This window comes from Herpailurus yagouaroundi, unplaced genomic scaffold (assembly GCF_014898765.1).
Source record: "Herpailurus yagouaroundi ecotype Mexico unplaced genomic scaffold, PumYag 67681, whole genome shotgun sequence".
In the NCBI taxonomy this organism is placed as follows: domain Eukaryota; kingdom Metazoa; phylum Chordata; class Mammalia; order Carnivora; family Felidae; genus Herpailurus; species Herpailurus yagouaroundi.
Genome location: NW_024420481.1, coordinates 5,720,335 through 5,734,533, shown reverse-complemented (window position 1 = coordinate 5,734,533; position 14,199 = coordinate 5,720,335). Strand labels below are relative to the sequence as shown.

At 36.4% G+C, this 14,199-nt stretch overlaps 1 long non-coding RNA gene across 1 annotated transcript; it reads right to left on the bottom strand.

The window, feature by feature from the left end:
- Positions 1-3,133: 3,133 nt before the first annotated feature.
- LOC121025546 (uncharacterized) lies at positions 3,134-10,896 on the bottom strand. Its single transcript, XR_005788100.1, has 3 exons — positions 10,774-10,896; positions 4,852-4,855; positions 3,134-3,144 (listed from the first exon to the last, which is right to left on the bottom strand). It is a non-coding gene; the product is annotated as an uncharacterized LOC121025546 (long non-coding RNA).
- Positions 10,897-14,199: the final 3,303 nt, after the last annotated feature.

The window sequence follows — 14,199 nt, the reverse complement described above, 5'->3', positions numbered from 1 at the left end:
AGAGTCCAATATAGAACCGCTATTTCATCTTAAAAATGCAAGAAAAATACTGAAACAGATGTGACATGATCTGGGTTCTCACCTAAAGTGTTATTTAGTATTAAACTGTGTGACTAGGGATATATCACTTAAACATTTTACTTTAATTTTCTTATCTGTAAACTAGGAGTGATTGCCTTTATTTAACCTATATCTGAGAATTTTGTGATAATCCAAGGAGAATACAGATATCAAAATATCTAAAAATACAATGCAAGCATATGACTGTCAGAAAACAGGCTTTCCTCTTTGGGCTATTTGTATAATGTAGAAAGTATCTCAGAGTCTGTAAGTCAAGGTAGAATTCAGTGGATAATGGACAGAGTGAAGATCTATGAAAACTTACTTAAGGTTTAAGCCAGAAAAAAAAAGCCAACAAAATAGCTTGCCATTATAGAGCTGTAACTCAGAATACAAAGACCAGTCACTTGGTTTTGAAACAACATGTTTGGTTTGTGACAGTAATGGTTGTCTTTGTAGCACAAAATGGATGGTAACGAACACTGGTAAAAGGTGGCACAATGCAGAGTGGCAACTAATCTGACAAGAGAAAATTACCCTAAAAGGCAGAAATGCAGCATCTGGAAATGCAGCCTTGGGCTGGAGTTGAAAGGGTGTAGACTTTATATTTGGGCAAGGTAAGTGGGAGAACTACTGTGCTCATTCCCTCCTACAAAGAGCAGTCACACCTCTAGAGTGAAAAGGTGTTGTTCCTTCTTTGACTGATAACTCATTCAGGTATCCTATAGAGAGCAATTTACACCTATTTTTGGAGAGGTAAGAGGCAGTATCTTTACTACAGTGAAAGGGATGACAGCCAGAGGAGGGAAAGAAATGAAGAAGCTTGGTTTGGGAAGCCAATCCATTCCTCTCAGAATAAACTGGTTACAGAAGTTTGATGGTGTTCACTGCCCAGAGCGCCAGCTGTAAATTGAGGTGGTCAACGTAGAAGTATTTAGGATAAAGGGAAGGAGCTAAGGGAGCTGTGGAAAGGGTTTTACTGAGCTATCAACCCTTGATCCACCATGTCTACCACCCAACCTCCTCATAACCAAATCCCTGCTATATTAGTCTCTATAGGCAAAATGTGTCTTTTCAAGAGCATAGAAATATTCTATTTACAAGACCCATATTTTATACATATTTTCCATCACCACTCTTGAGTTAGAGAAGTCTAGCTCAGTGTTATATACAAGACAGGTATTTACCTAATGCCTAGGTATTTAACTCTCAAATATACCAGGTTCTTCTAGGGATCAAAATCCTCATTATAATCATGCTTTAATTTATTACTTCCTAAACACTAGTAATCAAATTGGCACCTGGCGGTGCAGATTCCAGAGCCCACCACAAAATCTTAATCAGAATCTGAGGGTGGGTAAGGGGCTTGCTTTTTAATTTTTGACAAGTTCTTTTGGAAATCCTGTATCCTAAGGTGCACAATACAGTGGTAGTTAATCCAGGGTGCAGAGAAGACTCACGGAAGACCTTGTATTTTTTTTTTCAGTTTATTTATTTATTGAGAGAGAGAGAGAGAGAGAAAGAGAATATCCCAAGCAAGCTCTGCACTGTCAGCATGGAGCCCAATGCAGGGCTTGAACTCACAAACCCTGAGATCATGACTTGAGCCAAAACCAAGAGTTGGACACTTAACTGACTGAGCCACCCAGGTGCCCTGAGGTTTTAGTTTTTTGATGAAAATATTCTCACCCTGAAAATTCTTATTCCATAGGTCTGAGATAAAATTTGGTGATTGTGTTTTGTAACATCTGAAGCAATTCTGTTACCTATCCATAGTTAAAGAAGACTGCTCTGGACTAATATTTACTGGTCTTTAAACAGAAGCTTTTTCTCAATACCCCTGTTGTGAGTCTCCCACTGCCCTAACACACTTCTTCCAGAGAGAATCCAAAGTCTTCTCTTTATAATTTTAACACTAACCAGTCTCCACAAGGCCTCAGGATCCCAGGCACCATCCCTATATCCACATCTCCAGAGAAAAAATCAGGCTCAGTGATGCACAATATAATGATCTATATTGTTTAAAACTTACAACTGTTTTGATCATCCTACAAGGAGGTAGGAGGATGGGGTTTACTCAGTGTTTGTTGTAATACATTTGTTTATCAAACTACAGCCCAAGCATACTCATTCTGACAGTTTGTTTGAAGTTTATGTGTCTCCTGATGCAAATATATAATTCGTGCCACTGTTGATGGGAATTGCAGCTTTCCAAAGAGGGGAAAAGAGACCACCAAGAATCTTGTAATGGTGGCTCAGGAGAGTATACTAACAACATAAATGTTAGCACAATTAGGTACATTCTCCATCTGCTTCCTAGACTGATATGTTTAGGTGTGCTATTTATATAGCAAGTGCATCTGCATTCACGTATTTGGGAAGGCTATTGTAGAAGTAGATGTTTATATAAGGTCTTTTGAACTGGGAACACAGCAGGTTTGGCCTTTATTGGATAGTAGAGCACAGTAATCAAAGCTGTGTTTTCTTGCTATTGTTTGTAAGGCTGATTGTGGGTGACACAAGGAAGCAAAAGTTCCTAATGTTCAATCAGCATAGAATTTCTACTTACTTCCCCCCACCTCATGTTACTGAAGTTGGGCCTGTGGACACAAACTAGATAATTAATAATAAAAGGTATTTTGCACTTATCACATGACATGCATTTTTGAAGTGTTTTATGTGCAGTTTCTTTTTCATTTCATTTTCACAATATTATGAAGAAAGTATAATATTACCATTATCTTCACTATTCACATTTTACAGTAAGGAAGCTGATGCACAAAGAATTTAGTTTTCTCACACTCAATGTCAGACTAGACTTCAAACACAGGCCATCTAGATTCAGAGCCAGAGCTCTTAATAGCCATAGTATACTTCCTCCAGAAAAAAGCCTGCTATAGTGGAAACAGAATGTGGTTTGCAATCAGGCTAGAATCTACTTCCATCACTTCTAAGCTGGGTGATCTTGGGCAAGTCACCTAAGTTCCTGGACTCTCAATTTCTTCATCTGCAAATGATGATAATAATAGTATAGTAGAGTCACATTATATTTATACATTTAACTTAGAAGCTAACTCTAATAAACTAAAACCTCAATCACCCCTGAGGTATAATTGCACTGTCTTGTGTAATCATCATACCAAACAAAACTGATAATACATGTTAAGGTTATAGAGACTAACATAAAAATAATGTAAAATGTGCAGACCATCAGCAACATTAGAATTTTCTACTCATCTGCCATCTTCTTCTAGGGATTGGCTAATTATCTCAAAGTCAGTAAGATTTTAATTTTTTGGCACCAATATACAATGTTTCCTTTTGTTTTTGTTCTTTTCCTTAGTTTAGCTCAGGGACTCTGAAACTTTAATGTGCATAAGGATTATCATACAGTGATACATACACAAAACCATGAATACTTTTAATGAACAATTTAAGGAAATTTGATGGATAATTTTAACTTGGTACAATCTTTACATATTTGTGTGAACTATGAATAACCAAGTACCCAATACCTCTCTCGCTACCTCAGAGATGTTTTGAAGACTAATTGACATAACATTTATGAGTATATAACATAGTATCTGGCTTATAGTAGATATTAAGAATATCTAAAATGTATATATGAGTATGAATACAATCAGAACAAATCCATCATAGCATCATGGCATAATTGTTAAAACATGAGATCTAGGGACAGACTTCTTTCTGTTTGCATCTTCCTTCTTCCACTTGCTAGCTATGAAATTTGAATTATTTATTCAGTTTCCCTGTGACTAGTTACCTCCTGAATAAAAAGTGAGAATAACAACAGTCTTATAAGATTATTGAAAGGATCAAGTGGCTTAATATATGGAAATATTTAGAACAGAACCTGGCACAGAGTAAATGGTAATTATTATTACTAATTGTTCAAGAAGGCGATTTCTGCACCAGCTCTTTTTCTTAATGTTTATTTATTTACTTTTGATAGAGAGAAAGAGAAAGTATGATCAGTGGAGGGGCACAGAGACAGGGAAATAGAGAATCCCAAGCAGGCTCTGCACTGCCAGCACAGAGCTCAACACAGGGCTCAAACTCTGGAACCCTGAGATCATGACCTGAGCCAAAATCAAGAGTCACTCGCTCAAGTGACTGAGCCACCCAGGTGCCCCTCTGCACTATCTTTTGAAGAAAATTATGACAAGTAATTGCTGGAAGAAAACAGAAAGGATTTATCTTGGATGATGTAGACAAAGAGGCCAAACTAAGTAAGGTGGTGGGGAGCCTGAGTAGCTACAGTCAGAGGCACTATTTAAGTATAAAAATAGGTAGTCATCCACCAGATTTCTATTCCTTCAGAGACAAGTCTTTTAGATGTGTCAGAATAGTATGTAGTTTAAAGCAGACCTACTTGCAGCAGCTTGTTAGGTACTCAAGATTTCCGGTTTCAATTAGTTTAGTGATATTGCATCTCATAGGTATAATAGCACCTGTTTTCTTTCTAACTAGGATATAAAAAAATATCATTTTATATCTTTGCATGTTTATTGGAACCTTTCTGGTGTGCAACAAATAACTGCCATAAAGCCTTTGAGGTTTAATATTATTTTTCCTTATGCACCCATAAATGGGGAAAAAAAAACTAAAAGTTCTGAGTTTAGCTTTAGATATAATATGCAATATAGCAATTTATTTAATTGTCTTAAATTAAATATATTTACAAGAGCTATTTTTGCTTCTCAAATAATCTTTGTGAAGTTCAAAATATAAAGTACTAACACTAAAGACTGTTAGTGTTCTAGGTATCACCTTTCTGAATCTCATTATAAGCAGTAAAACTTGAGGTCATTTTTATGATGACAAAAGGAACAAAACACAATGTCTTCACATTTGGCCATGGAAGGTATGAAAGTCAGACCGTATACAAACTAAAATGAAAATAGGTGCTATTAGAGTCATTGATTGCTACATGTAATATCACTAAGGTAATTGGGTGTCAATTGCACAGTCAACTTTTTTGTTGGAAATATAAATTATCTAACAGAACTCTACACTCTGAGAGTCTACTTGATGAGATGTCACATTTTATGAATTAGGATTACAATGCAAGATAGTATATATTTAAGTACCAAGTGGTGTAGTAAGAATGTACCAGGGCTATAGAAATTCAGAGAAGTAAAAGATCTTTCAGAATTGGTATAGTTAAGAGAAGTCACATGGCAGAGGGCACTGGAGAACTGGTATCTTGTGTGATAATTTATTAATTCTACAGTTTAATGAGAAAATTTCTTGGTGCTTTTTATCCCCACTGAAGAAAGGAAAATCTTAGAGATCTAGGGTTTCCTTAACTCCAGGAGAGGAATAAATGATATTTTATACTTTAGAGCAAGTGAGGAGGAGTTGACACCCTGAAGATAACCTTGTTTGGGCAAGGAAACCCCATAGAGGGAATGACAATTTATTGACTATTGTAGGTAAATTGTGCCTGCCTCCATTCATATGTTGAAGTCCTAAACCCAAGTACCTCATAATATGAATATATTTGGAGATAGTGTCTTTAAGAAGGTAATTCAGTTAAAATGAGGTCATTAGGGTATACACAAATCCAATATGATTTTCCTTATAAGAAAAGGATATTAGGACCTAACATATGTTTGTGTGGGAATATATGTCAAGAGGGAATACAACTTGGAGACACAAGGAGAACACAGGCATCTAGAAACCAAGGAAAAAGGCCTCAGAAGAAACAACTCTACTGACAACTTGATTTCAGATTTTTAGCCTCCAAAACTGAGGAAATAAATTTCTGTTGTTTAAGTCACCCAGTCTATTGTACTTTGTTATGGCTGCCCTAGCAAATTAATATAGTGAATTAAAACAACAGCTATTATTTAGTTCATATTTCTTCTGAGGCTTTTGTGATAGGTTGGCTCAGCTAATCTTGATTGGCCTCACTCATATGTCTATAGTTCATCAGGTAGAGAGTAGATGATCCATGATGATCTCATTCACTTATCTAGAGGTCTACATTCTCTTGGCCATGATACCTCACTTCTTTTCAACATGGCCTTTTAATTATCCAGAAGGCTCACCTGGGCTTCTTTACATGGTGATTGCTGTGCTGGGTGCCAAGAGCAGCAAGACAGAAAAAGGTCCAAAGTTCAAATACTTTTCATGCATCTTGTTTGTGTCACATTTGATAACATCACATTAGCCAACACAGGTCACATGACCAAATCCAGATTTCAAGCAGCAGAGAAAATAATCTCTTAATGGAACAATATCAAAGTCACTTTGCCAGGAGACATGGGTAGAAGGATGAAAATAATTTGAAGCCAATGTTGCAATTTACCATAAAGAGAATAGTAGTTTGGTGGTTCAAAGGTTTAAGGGGAACAGGTTCATGTCCTTATGCACCTTGATTTCTAGAGACTGGTAAAAGGACTGTGCCAGAAGTAGATCAGATATGAGCCTTATAGAGAATAGTGATTTGAATGTGATAACTTGAATAAGGATGCTTGAATGATATCCTGTAAAAAAGCACTTACCTAGTGAGTCTTGATGGTTCCTTATGACCAAGTTTGGCAGAATTGAGTAAAATTACTATCAGAACTTCCTGCCTTCAAGGGACCATTTTGGACAAAGGATGGAGCCTAGAAGTTAAGAAATACTTTAGGGAGCTATGACATAGGATAGATAGTGGAGAAACAGATTCAAAGCAGGAATAGGTGACTATAAAGAGAAGCAATAGGCAATGATGACTATTAGAGGGACACTCAAAAGCCCTTGAAACTCCAATACAACCATAAGAATGGAGAAGGCACTCCCATAAAAAATCCCTCAGACTTGATGAATGGCTGCTCAAACTGAATTTAATTTTATTTAAAACAAACAAAATAAATAAATGTGGCTTTTATTGCATCCTAAGTGTTTTGGTAAAGTCATTTGATACCTACACATAGAAATCAGTATGATAGAGAAGAGCATTCTAAACAGGGTTAAATGCCATTAAAGAATACAATGAGGAAAGTGCAGTGTGTGTGTGTGCGCGCGTGTGTGGCAGGGTGGGAAGAAGAAATAGTGGTAATAAAAGAGCCCCAAAGTACTTGAGCAAAACAGATGGTGCATATTATGGATCACCTTGAATACATTACTAAGAGATTTATATTTTATCTAGTAACCAGGGAGGAACTAAATAAGAGAAATGTGTTTTCAAAAAGCATTATTTCGGGGCACCTGGGTGGCTCAGTCGGTTAAGCGGCCAACTTTGGCTCAGGTCATGATCTCGCGGTCCGTGAGTTCGAGCCCCGCGTCGGGCTCTGTGCTGACGGCTCAGAGCCTGAAGCCTGTTTTGGATTCTGTATCTCCCCCTCTCTGACCCTCCCCCGTTCATGCTCTGTCTCTCTCTGTCTCAAAAATAAATAAACGTTAAAAAATTAAAAAATAAAAAAATAAAAATAAAAAAATAAAAAGCATTATTTCAGGAGGATGGAAAAGTTTCTTTATCAATCATACAGCATAATTTAGTGGAAGAGTGTGTGCTCAAAGTCACATAGGACTGATCTCTAGTCCTATTTCCACTGCTTACTAGTTATGACACTTGGACTCTGTTTTTGATCTTTTTATGCTCAAAATTTCTCATATGAAAAGTGGAAGAGAGATAATAACAGTATATATCTCATAGGCTGTTCTTATTAATAAATAAGAAAATCTGCTTAAAGTGCTTAGTATGGGAACTACTGATAATAGGTACTTACTAAGTGTTAAAGCTAAACATAGAGTAGGACAGCCTCCCTCTCTATCCTTATCACTCCCTATTTTTTAATTTATTTTCTTTAATTTACATTCAAGTTAGTTATCATATAGTGCAACAATGATGGCAGGAGTAGGTTCTTTAATGCCCCTTACCCATTTAGCCTATCCTCCCTCCATAATCCCTCCAGTAACCCTGTTTGTTCTCCATATTTTAGAGTCTCTTATATTTTGTCCCCCTCCCTGCTTTTATATTATTTGTGCTTCCCTTCCCATATGTTAATGTTTTGTATCTTAAATTCCTCATATGAGTGAAGTCATATGATATCATTCCCTTTACCTGGGCCCAGGCTTACATGATTACATATTAGTAATCATTGCAGGAATTCAGAGCATGTGAAGTGCCCAAATGGACAGTAAAACTCAGATTTTGTTTTTTATCATTTTACAGAGAAAGAAGAGAGTTAGTTAAGAAAGCAGATGCATGGGAATATGTGTCTTCTCAAAAAGATAAGATTTTTGAGACCCTTTTTCAAAAACAATTCAGTCTGCATTCTTGAGACAGTTAATGAGATATGCTAATTAGGGTTAAATGGGTCTGCTATGAATTCTTGATAAGAAAACAACTGCTTGGCTTACTTTACTTTCTTTGCTTTCTAGGGAGGAAGTCAGAGTTTGAAGACAATAAGATATGATAATGTATAAGACACTGCCTTGAAGAAAACAATTCAAAATAACTGTTTCTCAAGTCAAGCTCTAGGAGAAATGATGATTAGATCACACCAAGCAAGAAAGATGACTCCTGTAATTCCAATGAATGAGACCAGGAAATGGAGACAAAGTGGTTAAGATGCCACGACAAGTAGCTGAATGGAGTTGGAAAAGATAATGCTTGCCTTAACTAAACCCCTGTAACACAAGGGAGGGGTACCTATTTCTAATCCTGGCTCATGGCCCCAAATTAATCTCATCCTTTGAAAACATGTCAGAGAACCATGGAATAAGGTTTTAGTTTTAGTTTTGTTTTCTCTCTCTCTCCCTCACCCCTCCCTCTCTGTTTGTCTCTCCTCACCCACCCCCAGTGCCCGCCCCCCCCCACACACAATTGGTTCTGTTTTTCTTAAGAACTGACACTAACACACTACCTTACTTTCCTTTAGCTCTTATTTGCCTGGTATATCTTTTCCATAATTGTATCGTTTAAATTCAACTTTTCTCTATTATTTTAAGTGGGTCCTTATAGATAATATTTTGTTGTTTTTTTTTAAATATCACTTGCAGAATTTGTCTTTATATTGGTAAGTTTAGATCACTTATATTTATTTTAAATATTATAGTAGAATTTTCCCTCATTCTTCTTATTTTCTATTTACAACATTATATTTTCTTTTATTTCTACTGCATTATTCAACTAAACATTTTGATTCCAAATATTTGTTTTTAATACCCTTCATTTCCTGCTTCACAATATTAATATTCTTTATTATTCTAAGGATATTTATTATTCTTATTTTAAATTCCTGGTCTCTTTGTTCCAATAATTCTTATTCATGTGGTAGTTATTGTCTTCCTTTTATGTTGCCTGTATTCCTCATGTGTCTAGTTATTTTAGCATTCAATTTCTTGGTCCCACAGAAGTACCATGTACCTATCTGGTTATGTATATTTGGGAAGGGCCAAATTTTAACCAGTTTGTGCCCCATATGTTGCATTAGACGGTAGGGGATATGTCCCAAGAGATAGTGCTTGCACCGGGCATGAAAGAACCACTCACTATTAAACATATTTATTTGCTGTCACTCTGGTTTTGGGGATAAGCAGCACTAAAAGTGGCAGTCTACTTAGTCTATAATCCATGAGCTCTGAAGTTTTGTGGGTAATAGGATGAAGGAATACTCTAGAATGGCTGATCACTCTGCACGTATTCACATCAGCTTCTTAAACATTACTGAGTCTTTACAATGCCCTGATATTAACCCACTGACACCAGATGATCTGCGATGTTACTGCCAATTTATGTGCCAACGAAATAAGCAATGATCATTCTAAGGCAATGTAAAGAAGAGTAATAGGATGCAAAAGCTCTCACACAAATTATTTTTCCATTGTTGTATCTGCCTAATCCATGCATTAAGCTGAAAAATATGTTCTATGCACACACATGTGCACACACACAAATGCATACACAGAGAGTTCTTGACAACCTTTGGTCTCTCCAACGGTTTCTCACATTAAAAAAAAATTGTTTAAGAAGTAGAACGAAGTGATTCATCACTTACATACAATACCCAGTGCTCATCAAAACAAGTGCCCTCCTTAATACCCATCGCACATGTAGCCCATCTCCCACCCACCTCCCTCCATCAACTTTCAGTTTGTTCTCTCTCATTAAGAGTCTCCTGTTATTAGTTTCCCTTTATTCTCTTTCCCACTTCATCCCATATATTCACATGATTTATTTCTTAAATTCCACATATGAGTGAAATCATATGGTATTTTTCTTTCTCTGATTGACTTATTGTGCTTAGCATAATACAATCTAGCTTCATCCACATCATTGCAAATGGCAAGATTTCATTTTTTTATTTTTATTTTTTATTTTATAATGTTTATTTACTTTTGAGAGAGAGACACAGAGAGAGAGAGAGAGATACAGCCAGACAGAGAGACAGAGAGAGAGGGAGGAGGGGAGGGGTAGAAAGAGAGGGAGACACAGAATCTGAAGCAGGCTCCAGGCTCTGAGCTGTCAGCAAAGAGCCCAACTCAGGGCTCAAACTCATGAACTGCGAGATCATGACCTGAGCTGAAATCGGACACTTAACCAAATGAGCCACCCAGGTGCCCCAAGATTTCATTTATTTAATGGCTGAAAAATATTCCATTGTGTATATATACCACATCTTCTTTATCCATTCATCAGTTGGTGGACATTTGGGCTATCACCATTTTGGTTATTGTTGATAATCCTGCTATACATACGGGGTGTGAGTACCCCTTCAAATCTCTATTTTTGTACCTTTGGGTAAATACCTAGTAGTGAAATTACTGGATCATAGGGTAGTTCTATTTTACTGGTTTGAGGAACCTTCATATTTTTCTCCAAAGCAGGTGCACTATTTGCATTGCCACCAACAGTGCAAAAGATTCTGCCTTCTCCACATCCTTGCCAACATCTGTTGTTACTTGTGTTGTGGATTTTAACCATTCTGACAGGTGTGAGGTGGTATCTCAGTGTGGTTTTAATTTGTATTTCCCTGATTATGAGTGATGTGGAGCATGTTTTCAAGTGTCTGTAAGTTATTTGAATGTGTTCTTTGGAAAAGTGTCTATTCATGTTTTCTGACCATTTCTTAACTGGATTATTTGTTTTTTGAGTGTTGAGTTTGGTAAGTTCTTTGGAGATTTTGTATACTAACCCTTTACCTGATATATCATTTGAAAATATCTTCTCCCATTCTATAGGCTGCCTTTTAGTTTTGCTGATTGTTTCCTTCAGTTTGCAAAAGCTTTTTATGCTGATGAGGTTCCAGTAGTTCATTTTTGGCATTTGTTTCCCTTGCCTTTGGCTACATGTCTAGTATGAAGTTGCTCTGGATGAGGTCAAAGAGGTTGTGACCTGTGTTCTCTTCTAGGATTTTGATGGTTTCCCATCTCAAACTTAGGTCTTTCATTCATTTTGAATTTATTTTTGTGTATGATTAAGAAAGAGGTCCGGTTTCATTCTATATGTCGCCGTCTAGTTTTCCCAACACCATTTGTTTAAGACTGTCTTTTTTCCATTGGATATCCTTTGCTGCATTGTTGAAGATGAGTTGACCATATAGTTGTGGGTCCATTTCTGGGTTTTCTATTCTGTTCCATTGATCTATATGTCGGTTTTTGTGCCAGTACCATACTGTCTTGATGACTGCAGGTTGGTAATATAGCTTGAAATTCAGAATCATTAGGTCTCCAGTTTTTTCTTTTTCAGGATTACTTTGGCTATTTTGGATCTTTCATGGTTCTATACAAATTTTAGGATGGTTTGATCTAGCTCTGCAAAGAATGCTGGTGTTATTTTCATAGGGATTGCATTAAATGTGTAGATTGATTTGGGTAGTACAGACATTTTAACGATGTTTGTTCTCCCAGTTCATGAGCATGCAACATTTTTCCATTTCTTTGTGTCCTCTTCAATATCTTTCATAAGTCTTCTATAGTTTTCAGAATACAGAAATTTTATCTACTTAGGTTTACTCCTATATATCTTATTGTTTTGGGTGGAATTACAAGTGGCATTTATCCCTTGATTTATTTGTCTGCTACTTCATTATTGGTGTATAGAAGTGCAACAGATTTCTGCACATCAAGTTTATATTCTGCAACTTTGCTGAATTCGTGTATTAGTTCTAACAATTTTTAGTGAAGTCTTTGGGGTTTTCTACATAGAGTATCATGTGACCTGCAAAGAGTAAAAGTTGACTTCTTTGCTGATTTGTATGCCCTTTATTTCTGTTTGTTGTCTTATTGCTAAGGCTGAGACATCCAGTACTACATTAAATACTAATGGTGAGAGTGGGCCTCCTTGTCTTGTTCCTGACCACAGGGGAAAAACTCTGTTTCCCCATTGAGGTCTTTCATATGTGGCCTTTATGATGTTGAGGTGTGTTCCCTCTATCCCTACTTTGTTGAGGGTTTCTACCAAGAATGAATGCTGTATTTTGTCAAATTCTTTTTCTGTATTTATTGACAGGATCATATACTTCTTATCCTTTCTTTTATTAATATGGTGTATCATGTTGATTGATTTGTGAATATTGAGCCAGCCCTGCAGCCCAAGAATAAATCCCACTTATTCATAGTGAATAATTCTTTTAATGTATTGTTGAATTAGATTTGCTGGCATCTTGTTAAGAATTTTGCATCATCAGGGATATTGGCCTATATTTCTACTTTTTAATGGGGTCTTTGTCTGGTTTTGGAATCAAGGTAATGCTAGCCTGATAGAGTGAGTTTTGAAGTGTTCCTTCCATTTTTATTTTTTGTTACAATTTGAGAAGAATAGGTATTAACTCTTTCTTAAATACCTGGTAGAAGTCCCCTGGGAAGCCATCTGGCCCAGAAACCTTGTTTGCTGGGAGATTTTTGATAACTGATTCAATTTATTTGCTAGTTATGGGCCTGTATAAATTTTCTATTTCTTGGGGCACTTGGGTGGCTCAGTCAGTTAAGCTTATGACTTCAGCTGAGGTCATGATCTCATGGTTTGTGAGTTCAAGCCCCGTGTCAGGCTCTGTACAGACAGCTCAGAGCCTGGGGCCTGCTTCAGATTCTGTGTCTCCCTCCCTCTGGCCTCCCTCCGTTGTTCACACTCTCTCTCTCAAATAAACTTTAAAAAATAAAAAATAAATGAATAAATACATTTTCTATTTCTTTCTGTTTCAGTTTTGGTAGTTTCTGAGTGTCTAGGAATATCTCCATTTCTTCAAGATTGCCCAGTCTGCTGGCATACAACTTTTCATAGTATTCTCCTATAATTGTTTGTATTTCTGTGGTGTTGGTTGTAGTCTCTCTTCTTTCATTCATGATTTTATCTTTCCCTTTTCTTCTTGAAAAGTCTGGCTAGAGGTTTATCAATTTTGTTATTCTTTTAAAGAACGAGATCTTAGTTTCACTGATCTATTCTACCAGGTTTTGTTTGTTTGTTCTTATATCATTTATTTCTCCTCTCATCTTTATTATTTCCCTTGTTCTGCTGACTTTAAGCTTTATTTGCTGTTCATTTTCCTGTTCCTTTAGGTGTAAGGTTAGATTGTGTATTTGGGATGTTTCTTATTTCTTGAGATAGGCCTGAAATCCAATATACTTTCCTCTTAGCACTGCCTTTTCTACATCCCAAAGGGTTTGGACTGATGTGTTTTCATTTTCATTGTCTCTCATGTACTTTTAAAATTACTCTTTAATCTCCTAGTGAACCCATTCATTCTTTATTAGGATGTCCTTTAACCTCTATGTATTTGATGGCTTTCCAAATTTTTCCTTGTGGTTGACTTCAAGTTTCATACTGTTGTGATTCGAAAATATGCATGGTATGATCTCAATCCTTTTGTACCTATTGAGGGCTGATTTTTGACCCAGTGTGTGATCTCTTCTGGAGAATGTTCCATTTTCACTCGAGAAGAATGTATATTCTGCTTGTTTAGGAAAAAATGGTCTAAGTATATCTGTTAAGTCCATCCTATCCAGTGTCATTCAAAGCCATTGTTTTCTTGTTGATTTTATGCTTGGATGATCTGTCCATTGTTGTAAGTGGAGTATTAAAGTCTCCTACAATAATGGTATTATTATCAATGAGTTTGCTTATGTCTGTGAGTGATTTATATATTTGGCTTCTCCAAAGTGTGGGCATAAATATTTAAAATTGTT